The sequence below is a fragment of the Orcinus orca genome, chromosome 17 (genome assembly GCF_937001465.1).
Source record: "Orcinus orca chromosome 17, mOrcOrc1.1, whole genome shotgun sequence".
Classification (NCBI taxonomy): Eukaryota; Metazoa; Chordata; class Mammalia; order Artiodactyla; family Delphinidae; genus Orcinus; species Orcinus orca.
This window is the reverse complement of record NC_064575.1, coordinates 38,008,919-38,032,340: the sequence shown is the minus strand read 5'-3', so window position 1 is coordinate 38,032,340 and position 23,422 is coordinate 38,008,919. Positions and strand designations below refer to the sequence as shown.

The 23,422-nt window shown below is 37.9% G+C and overlaps 1 long non-coding RNA gene across 2 annotated transcripts in view; it reads left to right on the top strand.

The window, feature by feature from the left end:
- LOC125961833 (uncharacterized) overlaps positions 1 to 10,389 on the top strand; it is a 155,390-nt gene extending 145,001 nt beyond the window's left edge. Inside the window, exon 6 of one of the 2 annotated variants that reach the window (XR_007472895.1) lies at positions 9,084 to 10,389. This is a non-coding gene — a long non-coding RNA (uncharacterized LOC125961833). Of the gene's footprint in view, positions 1 to 8,999 lie in introns of both variants that reach the window. The other variant, XR_007472896.1, reaches the window with a different exon arrangement.
- The last annotated feature ends 13,033 nt before the right edge of the window (positions 10,390 to 23,422 follow it).

Below are 23,422 nucleotides of genomic sequence, written 5' to 3'. Positions count from 1 at the left end.
ATTAAAACTGAATTTTTATGCATTGATCTAGCAGGAAGCAGTTTCCCCTGATGTCAGTGAAAGAAAATTGCTGTTTTTTTCTCTGTGACCCTTCCCAGAGAAATAAACTGGCATTTGTATATTGTAAACAGCCAAACAGCATCTTTTAAATATAAAACTTTACAGTCAAGTGCCAGTAGTTAGATCTGATATGAATTTTCTGATGAGCATTATGGTATAATGTGTAAAATGCCAGGAAAACAAAGACTTATAGGAAGAGAATTCCTCAAGGGAAACCAAGCTCCAAACCTGTCAATCAAAACCTCAGGCACATTTCTATCCCTATATCCAGCCAGTGGTATTGCTACTGAGCGAGAAAGAATATAAAATCTGAATAACTGCACGGCACACGGTTGACCTTTGTTATGACCTCTGGCTTTGCATGTAAACAATGTCTTCACAGGGGAGGAATCATCAGTTTGGAGGCAGAGAATTTGAAGAAACATCTTTGCCAAACATTTGCCTATGCCTATTTCCCATCATTCCTCATATATCCTGAATGGTCTTAGAGTTATAAGTATCAGTTAACTGCTATAGTACCTGCTTTGTACGTCACGTCCACTCTAAAATAAAAAGCGTTCGTAATTTTTTTAATCTTTATCCTTATCTTTCTCTCTTTTTTTTGAATTTAATTTTGACTGTAATGATCATGCCTAAAAATATCGATAATATTTTCATGAAATATTGAAGAAATACATGTCTTTCTCACAGACAGGCTAACATTGCAGTTCCTGTTGGTGAGAAATTTGGGGTCCTATTATGACAACCAAGCAGGGTTTGCACCTATCTGTCGCTTATCTTTCCAGCTGCAATGATTTTCTCATGGTTGCAAGCACAACAATGTATTTTTTTAAACATCTTTATTGGAGTACAATTGCTTTACAATGGTGTGTTAATTTCTGCTTTATAACAAAGTGAAGCAGCTATACATATACATATATCCGCATATCTCCTCCCTCTTGCATCTCCCTCCCACACTCCCTATCCCACCATGTAGGTAGACAAAAAGCACCGAACTGAACTATCTCCCTGTGCTATGTGGCTGTTTCCCACTAGTTATCTATTTTACATTTGGTAGTGTATATATGTCCATGCCACTCTCTCACTTCATCCCAGCTTACTCTTCCCCCTCCCCGTGTCCTCAAGTCCATTCTCTACATCTGCGACTTTATTCCTGTCCTGCCCCTAAGTTCGTCAAAACCATTTTTTTTTTTTAGATTCCATATATATGTGTTAGCATACGCTATTTGTTATTCTCCTTCTGACTTGCTTCACTCTGTATGACAGACTCTAGGTCCATCTACCTCACTACAAATAACTCAATTTCATTTCTTTTATGGCCCAGTAATATTCCATTGTATACATGTGCCACATCTTCTTTATCCATTCATCTGTCAATGGACACTTAGTTTGCTTCCATGTCCTGGCTACTGTAAATAGAGCTGCAATGAACATTGTGGTACATGACTCTTTTTGAATTATGGTTTTCTCAGGGTATATGCCCAGTAGTGGGATTGCTGGGTCATATGGTAGTACTATTTTTAGTTTTTTGAAGGACCCTCCATACTGTTCTCCATAGTGGCTGTATCAATTTACACTCCCACCAGCAGTGCAAGAGTGTTCCCTTTTCTCCACACCCTCTCCAGCATTTATTGTTTCTAGATTTTTTCATGATGGCCATTCTGACTGGTGTGAGGTGATACCTCATTGTAGTTTTGATTTGCATTTCTCTAATGATTAGTGATGTTGAGTATCCTTTCATTTATTTGTTGGCAATCTGTATATCTTCTTTGGATAAATGTCTCTTTAGGTCTTCTGCCCATTTTTTGATTGAGTTGTTTGTTTTTTTGATACTGAGCTGCATGAGCTGCTTGTAAATTTTGGAGATTAATCCTTTGTCGGTTGCTGCGTTTTCAAATATTTTCTCCCATCCTGAGCATTGGCTTTTCGTCTTGTTTATGGTTTCCTTTGCTGTGCCTAAGCTTTAAAGTTTCATTAGGTCCCATTTGTTTATTTATTTTATTTTTATTTATTTATTTTTTTTCTTTTGTTTTTTTTTTAATTTATTTATTTATTTTTTTTTAACATCTTTATTGGGGTATAATTGCTTTACAATGGTGTGTTAGTTTCTGCTTTATAACAAAGTGAATCAGTCATACATAAACATATGTTCCCATATGTCTTCCCTGTTGCGTCTCCCTCCCTCCCACCCTCCCCATCCCACCCCTCCAGGCTGTCACAAAGCACCGAGCCAATATCCCTGTGCCATGCGGCTGCTTCCCACTAGCTATCTACCTTACTGCGTTTGTTAGTGTGTATATGCCCATGACTCTCTCTCGCCCTGTCACAGCTCACCCTTCCCCCTCCCCATAACCTCAAGTCCGTTCTCTAAGAGGTCTGCGTCTTTATTCCTGCTTTACCCCTAGGTTCTTCATGACATTTTTTTCTTAAATTCCATATATATGTGTTAGCATACGGTATTTGTCTTTTTCTTTCTGACTTACTTCACTCTGTATGACAGACTCTAGGTCTATCCACCTCATTACAAATAGCTCAATTTCGTTTCTTTTTATGGCTGAGTAATATTCCATTGTATATATGTGCCACATCTTCTTTATCCATTCATCCGATGACGGGCACTTAGGTTGTTTCCATCTCCGGGCTATTGTAAATAGAGCTGCAATGAACATTTTGGTACATGACTCTTTTTGAATTTTGGTTTTCTCAGGGTATATGCCCAGTAGTGGGATTGCTGGGTCATATGGTAGTTCTATTTGTAGTTTTTTAAGGAACCTCCATACTGTTCTCCATAGTGGCTGAACCAATTCACATTCCCACCAGCAGTGCAAGAGTGTTCCCTTTTCTCCACATCCTCTCCAGCATTTATTGTTTCTAGATTTTTTGATGATGGCCATTCTGACTGGTGTGAGATGATATCTCATTGTAGTTTTGATTTGCATTTCTCTAATGATTAATGATGTTGAGCATTCTTTCATGTGTTTGTTGGCAGTCTGTATATCTTCTTTGGAGAAATGTCTATTTAGGTCTTCTGCCCATTTTTGGATTGGGTTGTTTGTTTTCTTGTTATTGAGCTGCATGAGCTGCTTGTAAATTTTGGAGATTAATCCTTTGTCGGTTGCTTCATTTGCAAATATTTTCTCCCATTCTGAGGGTTGTCTTTTGGTCTTGTTTATGGTTTCCTTTGCTGTGCAAAAGCTTTGAAGTTTCATTAGGTCCCATTTGTTTATTTTTGTTTTTATTTCCATTTCTCTAGGAGGTGGGTCAAAAAGGATCTTGCTGTGATTTATGTCATAGAGTGTTCTGCCTATGTTTTCCTATAAGAGTTGTATAGTATCTGGCCTTACAGTTAAGTCTTTAATCCATTTTGAGTTTATTATGTTGTATGGCATTAGGTATTGTTCTAATTTCATTCTTTTACATGTAGCTGTCCAGTTTTCCCAGCACCACTTATTGAAGTGGCTATCTCTTCTCCATTGTATATTCTCACCTCCTTTATCAAAGATAAGGTGACCATATGTACGTGGGTTTATGTCTGAGCTTTCTATGCTGTTCCATTGATCTATATTTCCGTTTTTGTGCCAGTACCATACTGTCTTGATTACTCTAGCTCTGTAGCATAGTCTGAAGTCAGCCAGCCTGATTCCTCCAGCTTTGTTTTCCTTTCTGAAAAATTGCTTTGGCTATTCGGGGTCTTTTGTGTTTCTATACAAATTGTGAATTTTTTTGTTCTAATTCTGTGAAAAATGCCATTGGTAGTTTGATGGGGATTTCATTGAATCTGTAGATTGCTTGAGGTAGTAGAGTCATTTTCACAATGTTGATTCTTCCAATCCAAGAACATAGTATATCTCTCCATCTGCATGTATCATCTTTAATTTCTTTCAGCAGTGTCTTCTAGTTTTCTGCATACAGGTCTTTTGTATCCCTAGGTAGGTTTATTCCTAGGTATTTTACTCTTTTTGTTGCAATGGTAAATGGGAGTGTTTCCTTAATTTCTCTTTCAGATTTTTCATCATTAGGGTATAGGAATGCAAGAGATTTCTGTGTGTTAATTTTGTATCCTGCTAATTTACCAAATTCATTGATTAGCTCTAGTAGTTTTTTGGTAGCATCCTTAGGAATCTCTTTGTATAGTATCATGTCATCTGCAAACAGTGACAGTTTTACTTCTTCTTTTCTGATTTGGTTTCCTTTGATTTCTTTTTCTTCTCTGATTGCTGTGGCTAAAATTCCAAAACTACGTTGAATAATAGTGGTGAGAGTGGGCAATTTTGTCTTGTGTCTGATCTTAATGGAAATGGTTTCAATTTTTCACCGTTGAGAACGATGTTGCATATGGGTTTGTCATACATGGTCTTTATTATGTTGAGGTAATTTCCCTCTATGCCTACTTCCTGGAGGGTTTTTTTGTTTTTTATTTTTTACATCTTTATTGGAGTATAATTGCTTTACAATGGTGTGTTAGTTTCTGCTTTATGACAAAGTGAATCAGTTATACATATACATATGTGCCCATATCTCCTCCCTCTTGCATTTCCCTCCCTCCCACCCTCCCTATCCCACCCATCCAGGTGCTCCCAAAGCACCAAGCTGATCTACATGTGCTATGCGGCTGCTTCCCACTAGCTATCTATTTTACATTTGGTAGTGTATATATATCCATGCCACTCTCTCACTTTGTCACAGCTTACCCTTCCCCCTCCCCATATCCTCAAGTCCATTCTCTAGTAGGTCTGTGACTTTATTCCCGTCTTACCCTTAGGTTCCTCATGACATTTTTTTTCTTAGATTCCATATATATGTGTTAGTATACGGTATTTGTCTTTGTCTTTCTGACTTCACTCTCTCTATGACACTCTCCATGACAGACTCTAGGTCCATCCACCTCACTACAAATAACTCAATTTCATTTCTTTTTATGGCTAATATTCCATTGTATATATGTGCCACATCTTCTTTATCCATTCATCCTATGATGGACACTTAGGTTGTTTCCATCTCCTGGCTACTGTAAATAGAGCTGCAATGAACATTTTGGTACATGACTCTTTCTGAATTATGGTTTTCTCAGGGTATATGCCCAGTAGTGGGATTGCTGGGTCATATGGTAGTTCTATTTGTAGTTTTTTAAGGAACCTCCATAGTGTTCTCCATAGTGGCTGAACCAATTCACATTCCCACCAGCAGTGCAAGAGTGTTCCCTTTTCTCCACACCCTCTCCAGCATTTATTGTTTCTAGATTTTTGATGATGGCCATTCTGACTGGTGTGAGATGATATCTCATTGTAGTTTTGATTTGCATTTCTCTAATGATTAATGATGTTGAGCATTCTTTCATGTTTTTGTTGGCACTCTGTATATCTTCTTTGGAGAAATGTCTATTTAGGTCTTCTGACCATTTTCGGATTGGGTTGTTTTGTTTTTTTGTTATTGAGCTGCATGAGCTGCTTGTAAATTTTGGAGGTTAATTCTTTGTCAGTTGCTTCATTTGCAAATATTTTCTCCCATTCTGACGGTTGTCTTTTGGTCTTGTTTATGGTTTCCTTTGCTGTGCAAAAGCTTTGAAGTTTCATTAGGTCCCATTTGTTTATTTTTGTTTTTATTTCCATTTCTCTAGGAGGTAGGTCAAAAAGGATCTTGCTGTGATTTATGTCATAGAGTGTTCTTCCTATGTTTTCCTCAAGAGTTTGATAGTTTCTGGCCTTACATTTAGGTCTTTAATCCATTTTGAGCTTATTTTTGTGCATGGTGTTAGGGAGTGATCTAGTCTCATACTTTGACATGTACCTGTCCAGTTTTCCCGGCACCACTTATTGAAGAGGCTGTCCTTTCTCCACTGTACATTCCTGCCTCCTTTATCAAAGATAAGGTGACCCTATGGAAATGGGTTTGTTTCTGGGTTTTCTATCCTGTTCCATTGATCTATCTTTCTGTTTTTGTGCCAGTACCATACTGTCTTGATTACTGTAGCTTTGTAGTATAGTCTGAAGTCAGGGAGCCTGATTCCTCCAGCTCCGTTTTTCATTCTCAAGATTGCTTTGGGTATTTGGGGTCTTTTGTGTTTCCATACAAATTGTGAAATTTTTAGTTCTAGTTCTGTGAAAAATGCCAGTGGTAGTTTGATAGGGATTGCATTGAATCTGTAGATTGCTTTAGATAGTAGAGTCATTTTCACAATGTTGATTCTTCCAATCCAAGAACATGGTATATCTCTCCATCTATTTGTATCGTCTTTAATTTCTTTCATCAGTGTCTTATAATTTTCTGCATACAGGTCTTTTGTCTCCTTAGGTAGGATTATTCCTAGATATTTTATTCTTTTTGTTGCAATGGTCAATGGGAGTGTTTTCTTGATTTCACTTTCAGATGTTTCATCATTAGTGTATAGGAATGCCAGAGATTTCTGTGCATTAATTTTGTATCCTGCAACTTTACCAAATTCATTGATTAGCTCTAGTAGTTTTCTGGTAGCATCTTTAGAATTCTCTATGTATAGTATCATGTCCTCTGCAAACAGTGACAGCTTTACTTCTTCTTTTCCGATTTGGATTCCTGGAGGGTTTTTATCATAAATCGGTGTTGAATTTTGTCAAAAGCTTTTTCTGCATCTATCCAGATGAACATATGGTTTTTCTCCTTCAATTTGTTAATATGGTTTATCACATTGATTGATTTGCATATATTGAAGAATCCTTGCATTCCTGGGATAAACCCTACTTGATCATGTTGTATGATCCTTTTAATGTGCTGTTGGATTCTGATTGCTAGTATTTTGTTGATGAGTTTTGCACCTATATTCATCAGTGATATTGGCCTGTAGTTTTCTTTTTTTGTGATATCTTTGTCTGATTTTGGTATCAGGGTGATGGTGGACTCATAGAATGAGTTTGGGAATGGTCCACCCTCTGCTCTATTTTGGAAGAGTTTGAGAAGGATAGGTGTTAGCTCTTCTCTAAATGTTTGATAGAATTCTCCTGTGAAGCCATCTGGTCCTGGGCTTTTGTTACAAGTATCTAATTTCTATTTTCCACTCTATGCTTTTTATAGTCTATACTGCCCTCTGAAATATTCTTTCTCTCGTCTCTTCAGTGACAATCCTAGCAATATTTATAGCTGAACTCCTCTCTGAAGCTTTCTTTAATGATTTCAGACAAGTTTAATAGCACTTAATAGATTTAATACTACTTTTGCTCTTGTTCTAGATTGTGTGCTTGCATGTACAAATACATAAATTGCTTTTTAAATCAAATGTAAATTGCTTGGGACCAAAGGATATGTCTTCTTTTAACCCCTGTAGTCCTTTTAATGCTAACTTTCATTGTAAGACTATGAGGAGTCTTATCTCACTAAAAGCCATCCTTCTTTTAAATTATAAGGAGATGTGGTACATATATACAGTAGAATATTACTCAGCCGTAAAAACAGAGTGAAATAATGTCATTTGCAGCAACACAGATGGACCTAGATATTATCATACTAAGTGAAGCAAGTCAGACAAAGAGAAATATTATATGATATAGCTTATATGTGGAATCTAAAAAAATGCTACAAATGAACTCATTTACAAAACAGAAATAGACTCACAGACATAAAACCAATTTATGGTTACCAAAGGAAAATGAGAGAGTTGGAATAAATTAGGAGTTTGGGATTAACAGATACACATTACTGTATATAAAATAGATAAACAACAAGGACCTACTGTATAGCACAGGGAACCATCCTCAATATCTTGTAATAACCTATAATGGAAAAGAATATATGTATAAATATTTATCACTGAATCACTTTACTGTATACCTGGAACTAACACAACATGGCAAATCAGCTTCAATAAAAATTTTGAAAAATAAAAAAATTAAGTACTGAGTACTAAAAAAATAAATAAATAAAATATAAGGTGTCTTTCTAAAATGAGAAGTAGTCTGTTCATATTGATTCGAACCTGAAATCCTTGCTAGCTGTGATAGGACCCTCTTTGATCTTACCTGTTCCTTCCTTCCAACTTCATCCCAAACCTACAATTGCTATTGTGCTCTTGTGACCAGGAATTGGGTGTCTTACAGCACACACCAGTGCATATGTTTATAGGTTCATCATCTCCCTGTCCTGTCAATCCTTCTCATTCACCTATTAATTCTTTTTTTTTTTTTTTTTTTTGCGGTACGTGGGCCTCTCACTGTTGTGGTCTCTCCCGTTGCGGAGCACAGGCTCCGGATGCACAGGCTCAACGGCCATGGATCACAGGCCTAGCCACTCCGTGGCATGTGGGATCTTCCCAGACCGGCGCACGAACCCGTGTCCCCTGCATCGGCAGGCGGACTCTCAAACACTGCACCACCAGGGAAGCCCACACCTATTAATTTTTAATCGCCTTTTAAGATTCAGGTCAAGTAACACTTCTTCATTGAAGCCTTGCCCCTGGAGACACATGCACTCTGCTATGAGTAACATCTGTCCTCTGATAGTGCCTGAGCTTCCTTCCCCTCTGTCTGGGCCAGCTTCATATTACACAGTATTCTAAAGTACTGTCAACGTCTCTTCTTTTCCCTGGGGCACTGTAAACTCTTCAAGGAAAAAGGGCTGTGTTTTATCTGTCCCTGAATTCCTTGCATGTGGCAGAGGACCATCACATGGTAAGCAGGTAACAAATCACACGAGAAGTGAGGTGACAAGGAAGCTGAATGACTGCTTCTCAAGTACATTGTGGTTTACTGCCTGGGGCTGAACTTCACTTACATCTTTAAGTAGGTTAATAATGATGACCCATAAAATAAGTGAATGTGTTTGTAAAACTGTAAAGTGTTATCCAGCACTGGTTAAATTTTAGTATGCGTGAAACTTTATCAAGGAGCATTGAATTTTAAATTGATTTTATTATGAATATGTACATTGTTAGGCCAAGTAGTGATGAACCTCACTGTTTTTTGCCTTTTCAGACTGTTTCCTTGCCACAGGTGATCACAGGCTTAGGCAAACCCAGACCGTATTTAGCTGTTGGCCTTCTGTTTCCCTTAACACAGGAGATGAATGCTAACCCCTTTTCCAGCTAGCTGCATGTGGAACAGTTCTGGCTTCAGTCCCCTGCCACCTGCCGGCTCTGGGATCTCAGGGTGCTCCTGGGAGAATCATAGGAATGCGGATGAACCCCTGAAAGAGACCTGATGGTGCAGAGAAGGCATCCGACAGAGGATCATGAAGCAGAGAGCAAAGAAGTGGGGTTGAAAAGAGGGAGGTATACGCGGAGATTGTTTTTCATCTCAAAATGTGCCATTGTATTCTACATTCTCCTTGAAACATTTCAAGGGCTCCATTTGCATATATTAGATGCTTACTTCTTTTCACATCATGTTCTCCATTCCTACCGAATTACGTGTCAATCTATGAACTGTTTCTCCTTTGTACTTCTGTCACTTTAGTACATTAACAATTGCAAGTAGAGGTTTTCCACAGTGTGTTTTCCTCTTGGTACAACTTCTTTTGAATCTATCCTGTGTATACAGAAAGATCTCAAGCGTGTGGGCCAGTCAGAATGAAGCCAAGCCCGCACTGGTGGAAGTCTACATTCTAGAAGGGCTCCAAAGACACAAGGACACACAGTTGCAGTGATTACAGTACTCAAACCTACCTAGATTAGTTGCAAAGATACTTCTTTAGCACTATTTTCACATTAATTCTATTATTGTTTAAATATAATTGCGTTTCTCTAGTTGATGTAAGTAAATCCTTTGCTTAAAATATTTCATTTTGTTTCAACTGTTAATTTGTTTTCTGAAATGAGTGTAATAAATACAAATTTTTATTTGTCCTAACAATTAAAATGCATGGATTAACCCCCAGCTTGTACAAATGCAGAATCATTACTATCCCTAACAATGTAAAACTCTGACAAATTAGATATCACTATTTCTTAAGGAAAATTGATCATAAGATAATTTTTGGACCTAAAAATCTGCATTTGTCTCAAGCACATTTAACATGCATTCATGGGAGAAGGATCATCTTTTTTCTGTTTCATATACAACTCTGTTAAGTGGATATCTTATGTTTTCTTACATTTCCTGCATATAATTTAAAGGAAAAAAAAGCCACCCAAAAAGAGAATAGAGGGAATGAATGTCTCAATCCTTTTTTAATTGTATCACTGATTCTTGGGGGGGTATAGTGTGATAGCTTCTGTATTTTCTTTACTCCCTCCCTCCCCAATTTTACTGAGTTGTGGTTGACTATAACATTGTATAAGTTTAAAGAGTACAACATAATGATTTGATACATGCATATAATGTGAAATGATTACCACAATAAATTTAGTTAACATCTGTCACCTCACATAGTTGCAACATTTTTTTTGTGAAGAGAACTTTTAAGATTTACTCTCTTAGCAATTTTCAAATATACAAAACAGTATTGTTAACTTTAATCATTATGCTGTGCATTACATCCCTAAGACTTTTTATTTTATAATTAAAAGTTTGTGCCCTTTGACCACCTTCAACTATTTCCCCTACACCCCAGCTCCCACATGTGGCAACCACTGATTTGATGCCTTTTTATGAGTTTTTTCTTTTCAGATTCCATTTAATTGAGGCCATACACTGTTTGTCTTTCTCTGATTTATTTCACTTAGTATAATGCCTTCTCTACTTTCTTGATGACTTGGTTATTTGCCCTAATTTAATAACAACAAAAAATGTTTATTGAAGACCCCTGTGAATATTAAGACTAAATTTACAAACTGTCTCACACGTTTTTTTGACAAATCTGTTCAGTCCTACATGTCTCAGACACTAGTATTTATTGATATTTTTGTTATAGTGTTTAAAGAATTTTTGTACCTTCTGTTAATGGTGATATCACCACCTTGCTACAGAATTAACCTTGTCTTCAGTTAAGCTGTGAGTAAATGTGGTGCAGCAGAAATGGGTGGCCTTCTACTCTGTTCACACGCGAACATGTGAACAAAAAAACGGAAAGAAACACAGTAAATTGTTGTTGTGACTGAAGTAACTTACTATGTAGGTCTATGGGTTTTAATTATTTCTTCCTTCTGGGATTCTACTTGCTTACTTCTTTTTTTCTTATACAGGATATGTCAGCATTTAGAGCCAATTCTGTTCTTCAGTGATGTGAGAGAAATATCAGTTTAAACTTATGTCACTGGTTGCAGCAGGGGATTGGGACCATAAAAAAATGATTATGAATTCGGTAATATGCCTTGCATAAAGTGGTCAGAAAAGATCTGGACTTTTCCCAAAGACTTATAGAGCCTGAAAATAAAGCCTGGTTATAAGGGAAGAGAACTCTAAGAAGACAAACTTTCAGTTAAACTAAAATGAAAATAGCTACAGAAAAACATTTTAGCCAAAAAAATCTAGCAATATTTTCAGAGTTTCAGTTTCAAAAAAAAAGAAAAACAAAACTAAAGAACAATAAGAGATATTTTTATATGTAAACCTGAGAGATGTGGCCAAATGATACTTCTTGGAAAATATGTGTGAATTTCTTATTTGATAATTTATATCAGTATGGACTCATGGATATATATTTTATTCTAAAGGGTAAAATCCAATGCTATCATATTAGTTTTGTTCTCATATTGATTATTAAGAGCTTCTACTCTATATTTAAATAAATATTTTAGAAAAAATAAACTACGTAAACCATTCAAGTAGCTGGAAAAAAATGACAGGCATGAAAATTGTTTAAAGTAATTAATAATAAAGATAACAATTAACCAAATATAAAATATTTATAATTGAGAATGATATATATAAGAAACAATATAAGAAAACTAAATCCAGTGCTTTAAAGGGACCAAAGATACATTCTATGTAAACCAGGTTTTTATAAAGGCTATTAGTTTTGTGATTTGAAAGAGACTGAGAAACCATGCGGCTACTAATTATAATCTGCTGTGAATAAATTTGAAAGATAATATTATATGAAAAAAATTTCAGACACACATAAATGCTGAAATCAAATTAGGTCAAATTGAGAAACCAGAATAGACCAATGACTATAGAAAATATGTTAGAAATTGTACTTTATGCCTCTACTAAAATCTCTCCTTCTCCACCAGATCTACTGTGACCACTATTTAAAACTGTAGCCCCTCTACTCATTTCCTCTTTCTCAAACCCCTAGACCTTGCCCTACTTTTAATTCTCTTCAGCAGTATTTATCAATGTCTAAGATACTATACTGCTTACCTATTTATTATGCTTGTTGTTGACTGTCTCCCTCACTAGAGTGTAGTATCAAAAGCTCAAAGCTAGGGCTTCCCTGGTGGCACAGTGGTTGAGAGTCCACCTGCTGATGCGGGAGACGTGGGTTCGTGCCCCTGTCCGAGAGGATCCCACGTGCCATGGAGCGGCTGGGCCCGTGAGCCATGGCCGCTGAGCCTGCACGTCCAGAGCCTGTGCTCTGCAACGGGAGAGGCCACAACAGTGAGAGGCCCGCGTACAGCAAAAAAAAAAAAAAAAAAAGCTCAAAGCTGTTTGTCTGTATTGTTCACTGATATATCCCAAGAATCTTGGACATTTTCTAGTATATAGCAAACATCAAAAGTTTTTGTTGAATAATAATAAAAAAAATGAATGAACATAAAAAGCATTCCTATTAAAGTGAAAAAAATATAAGAGGCATGTTACACTACTATTATTACATGTTACTCTGGAGGTCTTAGACTATTATGACTAGAAAAAATATAAATCCATACATATATGTATATGGCAATTCATATATATAATTTGTAAATAATTTTGAAAATTATAGTTAAAACCTCATGTTTAAAATAGAAATAACAATCAAAATAAACCACAGAATCGTACCCAATATAAAAAAATACAAAGTTTTGGTGAAATGTATTTTAAAAGCCTTTAATAAAAAGTTCTATTATGTTTCCGGATGAGAAGATAAAATTTCGTAAGAAATTTCACTTCTCTCTAAATTACTCTAAAAACATTAAAAACAATTACAATTAAAATCACAGTATGAAATTTCATGAGAGTTAACAAGATGATTATAAAATTCGTCTGCAAGAGTAAATAATAGACCTAAGACTCAAGTCAGAAAATCCATTAAAAGACAAAGATACTAAGATTGAATTAAGCCATCAAATATTTGAAAAATCCCACTTAAAATCAAAGTGATGTAGATCATTTAAAATGAAAGTACATACTCAGATTTAACATGCAAGTATAAAGAAACAAAAAGGCTCTTAGGACAAATCAAGCTTCAAAATGTGTGTCTCACTATGAGGTTCCTTCTAAGCAGACATGTCCAGCACATGTCCATGTTCAAGAAATGGACATATTTAGGGGTGCAGGACCCCCATCACCATTTCCGCATGTCTGGTTGAATTGAGGATGTATTCTAGATCCAAGGGCAATCAGTTCTCAGGCAAATGTGTGGCTTATGAATGACATGGGTATGATGAAATCATGAATGAGATCAATCAAATTCTCTCTCTTGGTATATTGACCTAGAAAAAAATGAGTTAATGGGGCAATAAAGCTAAAAAGGTTCTATGAAGAAGAGTAGGGGCAAGGTCATAATGAAACGTACACTGCATAGGTAACATGAAGGACAGGAAATCAGGAAATTAAGAAGGAAGTGGAGGGAAAGGGAAAAGATATTTTGAGGAGGGGATGAGGAGTTGGATAAGTAGACAGAATCAGGAAATGAAAATCAGAGAGAAGCAGAGATATGAGAAAAATAGCAAATGACCCACAAGAGATTTTAAAAATTAGGCATTCATTAGAAATTCCTCTATTTCTAAAGCAGGGGTCAGTAACCTACAGCCCACTGGCCACATACAGCCATCCCCCTTTTTTTGTACTACTCACAAATAAGTAATTTTTTTGCAGTTTTAATAATTTAAAAATCAAAATAATAATATTTAGTCATGAATTAAAATATATAAAATTCCAATTTCAGTGTCCATAAATGAAGTTATTAGAACATAGGCATACCCATTTGTTTATGGATTGTCTATGGTTGTTTCTATGCTACATTGGTTGAATATTTGCCTCAGAGACTTTGTGTGTGTTTGTGTGTGTGTGTGTTGATTGCATCGCTTTGCACTGATGCTTGGTGCACTGCAAATTGATGAGGTGCAGTTAAAACTTAGTGTTTTTAGGCATGATGTGTGACAGGACACATATATTCGAAGATGAAAGGTGTAAAATCTTATAAAAGATCATCATTAAATTTTGCAGTTTGCAAATGATTTTGATGATAGGGATCGTTAACTCTGAGTCCAAATTCAAGGAATGCTATCCCCTCAGAAAAGAACTCTTCTCATTAGTAAACTTGTATTACAAAATTTTATTCAACTTTTATTAAATTTTGAGGAAATTTATTTTCTCTCTTACATAAATACATAAATATCATCTTCAATTTTGAATTCTTTCTGCAAAACCTTAAATACTGAACAGAAAAAAAAGTGGTTTGTTTTGGGGTTTTTTTTTTTTTTTGTAGTTTTACAGAAAACCCCTGTGAACCTCTGCTGTAAAGGATTTCCATTTTGGATTTCAATGCACATATATGCTCACAGTATGTCTATGATGGTTAATTTTGTGTCAACTTGTCTGGGCCAAGGGATGCACACATAGCTAATTAAATACTATTTATGGGTGTGTCTGTAAAGGTTTTTTTCCGTCTTCCACCTTTAGATTAATATAGAGAGAAGTGACATATATTGGTCCTGTTTCTCTGGAGAACACTGACTAGTATACATCTTTTGTTTGAGAGAAATTCAGGAATTTTTCTTGAGAAAGATAAAAGGAACAACTACAAAATTAGGAATGAGTGACAAAAGTGTTGTCTAAAATGTAAAAATACAAAGCACAATTTATTAGATAAAATTAAGTGAATAACTTCATAATAAAAAGTTGTAGGTACTAATAAATGCATAATAGTAATGACTCCATGTTTTACATAAAGAGTCAATTAGAAAAAAAGACAGATTTATATAAATAACCCTTTTGTCAGAAATTAATACTTTTTTTACTTGCAACCATTCAACTAGACAAAAAAATAAGATAGAAGAGGACTTCCAAGATGGTGGAGGAGTAAGACGTGGAGATCACCTTCCTCCCTACAAATACATCAGAAATACATCTACATGTGGAACAGCTCCTACAGAACACCTACTGAATGCTGGCATAAGACCTCAGACTTCCCGAAAGACGCCCTCAGGCGACCTACACACAGAGGCGGGGCCAAATCCAAAGCTGAACACAAGGAGCTGTGTGAACAAAGAAGAGAAAGGGAAATCTCTCCCAGCAGCCTCAGGAGCAGTGGATTAAATCTCCACAATCAACTTGATGTACCCTGCATCTGTGGAATACATGAATAAACAAACAATTCCAAATTGAGGAGGTGGACTTGGAGAGCCACTGTAGAATTGGGGTTTGTTTTCTGCATCTAATTTGTTTCTGGTATTATGTTCATCTTAGTTTAGTATTTAAAATTTATTATAGTATGTAGATTTGATTATTGATTAGGCTGCTCTCTGCCTTTATTATATATATATATATATATGTGTGTGTGTGTGTGTGTGTGTGTGTGTGTGTGTGTGTGTGTCTGTATGTGTGTGTGTGTATTTCTGTATCTGTTTTTCTGAGTGTATATGTGTATGCTGCTTTGTGTGTTTTGTCTGTGAGTTTGTATGTGTATGCTTCTTTCTGTGATTTTGTCTGTATAGCTTTGCTTTTATGATTTGTCCTAGGGTTCTGTCTGACCATTTCTTGTTTTTTTTCTTTTAATTTAATTTTTAGCACTTGTTATCATTGATGGTTTGGTTGCTCTCTTCTTTCATTCTTTTTCTTATTACTTTTTAATTATTTTATTTTATTTTTTATTTTATCTTTCTCTCTTTCTTTCTTGTTTTTCTATTTTTCTTTCTTTCTTTCCTTCTTCCTTTTTTCTCCCTTCTGAGCTGTGTGGCTGACAGGGTCATCATGCTCTGGCAGGGTGTCAGGCCTGTGCCTCTGAGGTAGGGGAGCCAAGTTCAGGACATTGGGCCACCAGAGACCTCCCAGCTCCACATAATAACAAATGGCAAAAGCTTTCCCAGAGATCTCCATCTCAATGCTATGACCCAGCTCCACTCAACGACCAGCAAGCTACAGTGCTGGACACCCTATGCAAACAACTAGCAATAGAGGAACACAACCCCACCCATTAGAGAAAGGCAGCCTAAAATTATAATAATGTTACAGACACCCCAAAACACACCACCAGGCACAGACCTACCCACCAGAAAGACAAGATCCAGCCTCATCCAACAGAACACAGGCACCAGTCCCTTCCACCAGGAAGCCTACAAAACTCACTAAACCAACCTTGGTCACTGGGGGCAGACACCAAAACCCATGGGAACTCCAAACCTGCAGCCTGCAAAAAAGAGACCCCGAACACAATAAGTTAAGCAAACTGAGAAGACAGAGAAACACACAGCAGATGAAGGAGCAAGGTAAAAACCCATCAGACCAAACAAATGAAGAGGAAATAGGCAGTCTACTTGAAAAAGAATTCAGAGTAATGATAGTAAAGATGATCCAAAATCTTGGAAATACAATGGAGAAAATTCAAAAAATATTCAACAAGGACCTAGAAGAACTAAAGAAGAACAAACAATGATGAACAACACAATAAATGAAATTAAAAATGCTCTAGAAGGAATCAATAGTGAAATAAATGAGGCAGAAGAATGGATAAGTGACCTGGGAGATAAAATAGTGGAAATAACAACCGCAGAGAAGAATAAAGAAAAAAGAATGAAAAGAACTGAGGACAGTCTCAGAGACCTCTGGGACAACATTAAAGGCACCAACATTCGAATTATAGGGGTTCCAGAAGAAGTAGAGAAAAAGAAAGGGACTGAGAAAATATTTGAAGAGATTATAGCTGAAAATTTCCCTAATATGGGAAAGGAAATAGTTAATCAAGTCCAGGAAGTGCAGAGAGTCCCATACAAGATAAATCCAAGGAGAAATACAAGACACATATGATTCAAACTATCAAAAATTAAATGCAAAGAGAAAATATTAAAAGCATCAAGGGAAAACTGCCAATAAACACATGAAAGAATGCTCAACATCATTAATCATTAGAGAAATGCAAATCAAAACTGCAATGAGATATCATCTCACACCAGTCAGAATGGCCATCATCAAAAAATCTAGAAACAATAAATGCTGGAGAGGGTGTGGAGAAAAGGGAACACTCTTGCACTGCTGGTGGGAATGTGAATTGGTTCAGCCACTATGGAGAACAGTATGGAGGTTCCTTAAAAAACTACAAATAGAACTACCATATGACTCAGCAATCCCACTACTGGGCATATACCCTGAGAAAACCAAAATTCAAAAAGAGTCATGTACCAAAATGTTCATTGCAGCTCTATTTACAATAGCCCAGAGATGGAAACAACCTAAGTGCCCATCATTGGATGAATGGATAAAGAAGATGTGGCACATATATACAATGGAATATTACTCAGCCATAAAAAGAAACGAAATTGAGCTATTTGTAATGAGGTGGATAGACCTAGAGTCTGTCATACAGAGTGAAGTAAGTCAGAAAGAGAAAGACAAATACTGTATGCTAACACATATATATATGGAATTTAAGAAGAAAAAAAAATGTCATGAAGAACCCAGGGGTAAGACAGGAATAAAGACACAGACCTACTGGAGAACGAACTTGAGGATATGGGGAGGGGAAGGGTGAGCTGTGACAGGGCGAAAGAGAGTCATGGACATATACACACTAACAAACGTAAGGTAGATAGCTAGTGGGAAGCAGCCGCATGGCACAGGGATATCGGCTCGGTGCTTTGTGACTGCCTGGAGGGGTGTGATAGGGAGGGTGGGAGGGAGGGAGATGCAAGAGGGAAGAGATATGGGAACATATGTATATGTATAACTGATTCACTTTTTTATAAAGCAGAAAGTAACACACCATTGTAAAGCAATTATACCCCAATAAAGATGTTAAAAAAAAAAAGCATCAAGGGAAAAACAACAAATAACATACAAGGGAATCCCCATAAGGTTAACAGCTGATCTTTCAGCAGAAACTCTACAAGCCAGAATGGAGTGGCAGGACATACTTAAAGTGATGAAATGGAAAAAACTACAACCAAGTTTAGTCTACCCAGCACGGATCTCATTCAGATTCAATGGAGAAACTAAAATCTTTACAGACAAGTAAAAGCTAAGAGAACACAGCACCACAAAACCAGCTTTGCAATGAATGCTAAAGGAACTTCTCTATGTAGGAAACACAAGAGAAGGAAAGACCTACAATGACAAACCCAAAACAATTTAGAAAATGGGAATACGAATATACATATCTATAATTACCTTAAATGTAAATAGATTAAATGCTCCAACCAAAAGACATGGACTGGCTGAATGGATACAAAAACAAGACCCATATATATGCGGTCTACAAGAGACCCACTTCAGGCCTAGGGACACATAAAGACTGAAAGTGAGGGCATGGAAAAAGATATTCCATGCAAATGGAAATCAAAAGAAAGCAGGAGTAGCAATTCTTGTATCAGACAAAATAGACTTTAAAATAAAGACAATTACAAGAGATAAAGAAGGACATTACATAATGATCAAGGGATCAATCCAAAAAGAAAATATAACAACTGTAAATATTTTTGCACCCAACATAGGAGCACCTCAATACATAAGGCAAACACTAACAGTCATAAAAGGGGAAATCAACAGTAACACAATCAGAGTAGGGGAATTTAACACCCCACTTTCACCAATGGACAGATATTCCAAAATGAAAATAAGTAAGGAAACACAAGCTTTAAATGATACATTAAACAAGATGGACTTAATTGATATTTATAGGACATTCCATCCAAAAACAACAGAATACATATTTTTCTCAAGCCTCATGGAACATTCTCCAGGACAGATCATATCTTGGGTCACAAATCAAGCCTTGATAAATTTAAGAAAATTGAAATCGTATCAAGTATCTTTTCCGACCACAACACTATGAGACTAGATATCAATTTCAGGAAAAAATTTGTAAAAAATGCAAAAACATGGAGGCTAAACAATACACTACTTAATAACCAAGAGATCACTGAAGAAACCAAACAGGAAATAAAAAAATACCTAGAAACAAATGACAATGAAAACATGAAGACCCAAAACCTATGGGATGCCGCAAGAGCAGTTTTAAGAGGGAAGTTTATAGCAATACAGTGCTATCTCAAAGAACAAGAAACATCTCAAATAAACAACCTAACCTTACACCTAAAGCAATTAGAGAAAGAGGAACAAAAAAGTCCCAAAGTTAGCAGGAAGAAAGAAATCATAAAGATCAGATCAGAAATAAATGTTAAAGAAATGAAGGAAACAGTAGCAAAGATCAATAAAACTAAAAGTTGCTTCTTTGAGAAGATAAACAAAATTGATAAACCATTAGCCAGATTCAACAAGAAAAAAAAGAAGACTCAAATCAATAGAATTAGAAATGAAAATGAAGAAGTAACAACTGACACTGCAGAAATACAAAGGATCATGAGAGATTGCTACAAGCAACTATATGACAATAAATTAGACAACCTGGAAGAAATGGACTTTGAAATTCTTGGAAAAGCACCACCTTCCGAGACTGAACCACAAAGAAATAGGAAATATAAACAGACCAATCACAAGCACTGAATTGGAGACTGTGATTAAAAATCTTCCAACAAACAAAAGCCCAGGGCCAGATGGCTTCCTAGGCAAATACTATCAAACATTTAGAGAAGAGCTAACACCTATCCTTCTCAAACTCTTCCAAAATATAGCAGAGGGAGGAACACTCCCAAACTCATTCTAGAATGTCACCATCACACTGATATGAAAGCCAGATAAAGATGTCACAAAGAAAACTAAAGGCCAATATCACTGATGAACATAGATGCAAAAAACATAACAAAATATTAGCAAACAGAATCCAACAGCCCATCAAAAGGATCATACACTATGATCAAGTAGGGTTTATCCCAGGAATGCAAGGATTCTTCAATATATACAAATCAACCAGTGATAAACCACGTTAACAAATTGAAGGAGAAAAGCCATATGATCATCTTAATAGATGCAAAAAAAACTTTTGAAAAAATTCAAAACCTATTTATGATAAAAACCCTCCAGAAAGTAGGCATAGAGGGACCTTACCTGAACATAATAAAGGCCACATATGACAAACCCACAGCCAACATCATTCTCAATGGTGAAAAAGTGAAACCATTTCCACTAAGATCAGACACAAGACAAGATTGTCCACTATTACCACTATTATTCAACATACTTTTGGAAGTTTTAGCCACAGCAATCAGAGAGGAAAAATAAATGAAAGGAATCCAAATAGGAAAAGAAGAAGTAAAGCTTGCACTGTTTGCAGATGACATGATATTATACATAGAGAATCCTAAAGATGCTACCAGAAAACTACTAGAGCTAATCAATGAATTTGGTAAATTAGCAGGTTACAAACTTAATGCACAGAAATCTCTTGCATTCCTAGCCTCTAATGATGAAAAATCTGAAAGAGAAATTAAGGAAACACTCCCATTTACCATTGCAACAAAAAGAATAAAATACCTAGGAATAAACCTACCTAAGGAGACAAAAGACCTGTATGCAGAAAACTATAAGACACTGGTGAAAGAAATTAAAGCTGTGTGATGGAGAGATATACCACGTTCTTGGAGTGGAAGAATGAACATTGTGAAAATGACGATACTGCCCAAAGCAATATACAATTCAATGCAATCCCTATGAAACTGTCAATGGCATTTTCCACTGAACTAGAACAAAAAAATTCACAATATGTACAGAAACACAAAAGACCCCAAAGAGCCAAAGCAATCTTGATAAAGAAAAATGAAGATGGAGGAATCAGGCTCCCGGACTTCAGATGATACTACAAAGCTACCATAATCAAGAGAGTGTGGTACTGGCACAAAAACAGAAATATAGATCAATGGAACAGCATAGAAAGCCCAGAGATAAACGCACATACATATGGTCAACTTATTTTTGATAAAGGAGGTGAGAATATACAATGGAGATAAGACAGCCTCTTCAATATGTGCTGCTGGGAAAACTGGACAGGTACATGTAAAAGAATGAAATTCTTTTTCTTACCAGGTGCTTCCGTGGCCGCGGTTGTGGTCTGCCTGACAAGCTCTAGAGCTAAAGGGAATCTCAACGTGAAAACTTGGCTCCAGGTTAGGCCCCTAGTAGCCGTGCAGAAAGGGAAGTGGGCAGCTGTTTCCATGAGTTCTTAGTCGCTTATGTGCTTGATTTGAACGGAAGTACACTTTGGAGGACTCCTAGGACTCTCGGGTAGGCATCACTTTCCCTCCAAGTTCACTGAGTACCTCCAGACCCCGTGGGCCGGCTGAGCCACTTCGAGACCCATTGGTTGATCCCTCGGAAGCCCTCTGTGCGTGCCGAGTGATGGGCAGCACACTGTACGTTCCGTGAGGAGAGCTACATTTCCAGAGTCCTCGAACAGCCTCAAGACAACATTTCCGGTGAGTCCGACTTTGTCATCTCCCTTGTGTGAGCTGCCATGAGAAACAGTGTGCTTTGAATACTTCGAGGACCTCGTACCCGAAGTCCCTCTGCTCGAGGAGAAAGTCAGCATCTTACCGTGTGGTATCGCTAACGGCACACCCAGCATGAACAGATGCCTGGAAGTAAGGCCCTCACCTGCCGTGTAGAAGCGGAGGCGTGCAGCAGTTTCCATGAGGCGGTGGCCTCTGCTCTGGGTAACTCCACGGCAGCACAGTTTTCTGGACACCTAGGAGGCTAGCGTGGGCACCCTGCTCCCGGCAGGAACCCTGAGTAACCCCAGGCCCACCTGGGTCTGCTAAGCAATATCCGGGCCCGTAGCCCTTTAGAGCCACTCTGTGTATGCCGAGCGTAGGGTAACGCACTGCACTCTCTTTGGGAGCAGCTTAATTTCCTCAGCACTCGCACACGTTCACGAACACCGTTATGGCACCTCCCTCATGGCGTCGAAGTCTTACGCATTGCCCGAGTCTGAGCTGAACTCCGAGTAACCCTCGGCTTCGCATTCCATCTAGGAGCTCCTGCCTGAAGTCACCGTGCCTCCCAGAGATAGTCGGCATGCGTTCTTACTGCCATTTAAGTAAGTCCTGCTCTTCCTGTGACACTGCAGGCTTTGGAATAGCCACAGGCCCAGAGGAGCAGCTGCGGCGTTCCTTGGTTGAGGCAGTTCGCTTGATGCAGAACACCCTACTTCGAGAAGTTGATTCAGGGGAGGAAACACAGGGTAACCTGTGTGTCTTTAGACTTGGTAGAAACCACAGGGGTGTATGCTGAGTGTGCCCATGGAAATGGGGGCCTGCTAGAACTAGCCTTGCTTTCCCATTTTGAAGGCTGCATTCATGCTGCCTTGAAGCTACCTGACATTCCCTGCTCTTGACAGGCCTGTCAACCCTGTAAGAATGCTTCGGGGAAAATTGTGAGTCTGTTCTGTGTAAACCAGGTGCTTCTGCGGCCGCGGTTGTGGTCCGCCTGACAAGCTCTAGCGCTATAGGGAATCTCAACGTGAAAACTTGCCTCCAGGTTAGGCCCCTCGTAGCCGTGCAGAAAGGGAAGCGGGCAGCTGTTTCCATGAGTTCTTAGTCACTTATATGCTTGATGTGAAAGCAAGTACACTTTGGAGGACTCCTAGGTCTCTCGGGTATGCATCACTTTCCCTCCAAGTTCACTGAGTACCTCCAGACACCCGTGGGCCGGCTGAGCCACTTCGAGACCCGTTGCTTGATCCCTCGGAGTCCCTCTGTGCCGGCCGAGAGATGGGCAGCACACTGTACGTTCCTTGAGGAGAGCTACATTTCCAGAGTCCTCGAACAGCCTCAGGACAACATTTCTGGTGAGTCCGACTTTGTCATGGCCCTGTGTGAGCTGCCATGAGAAAACAGTGTGCTTTGAATACTTCGAGGACCTCGTACCCGAAGTCCCTCTGCTCGAGGAGAAAGTCAGCATCTTACCGTGCGGTGTCGCTATCGGCACACCCAGCATGAACAGATGCCTGGAAGTAAGGCCCTGACCTGCCGTGCAGAAGCGGATGCGTGCAGCAGTTTCCATGAGGCGGTAGCCTCTGCTCTGGGTAACTCCACGGCAGCACAGTTTTCTGGACACCTAGGAGGCTAGCGTGGGCACCCTGCTCCCGGCAGGAACCCTGAGTACCCCCAGGCCCACCTGGGTCTGCTAAGCAACATCCGGGACCGTAGCCCTTTAGAGCCCCTCTGTGTATGCTGAGCGTAGGGAAAAGCACTGCACTCCATTTG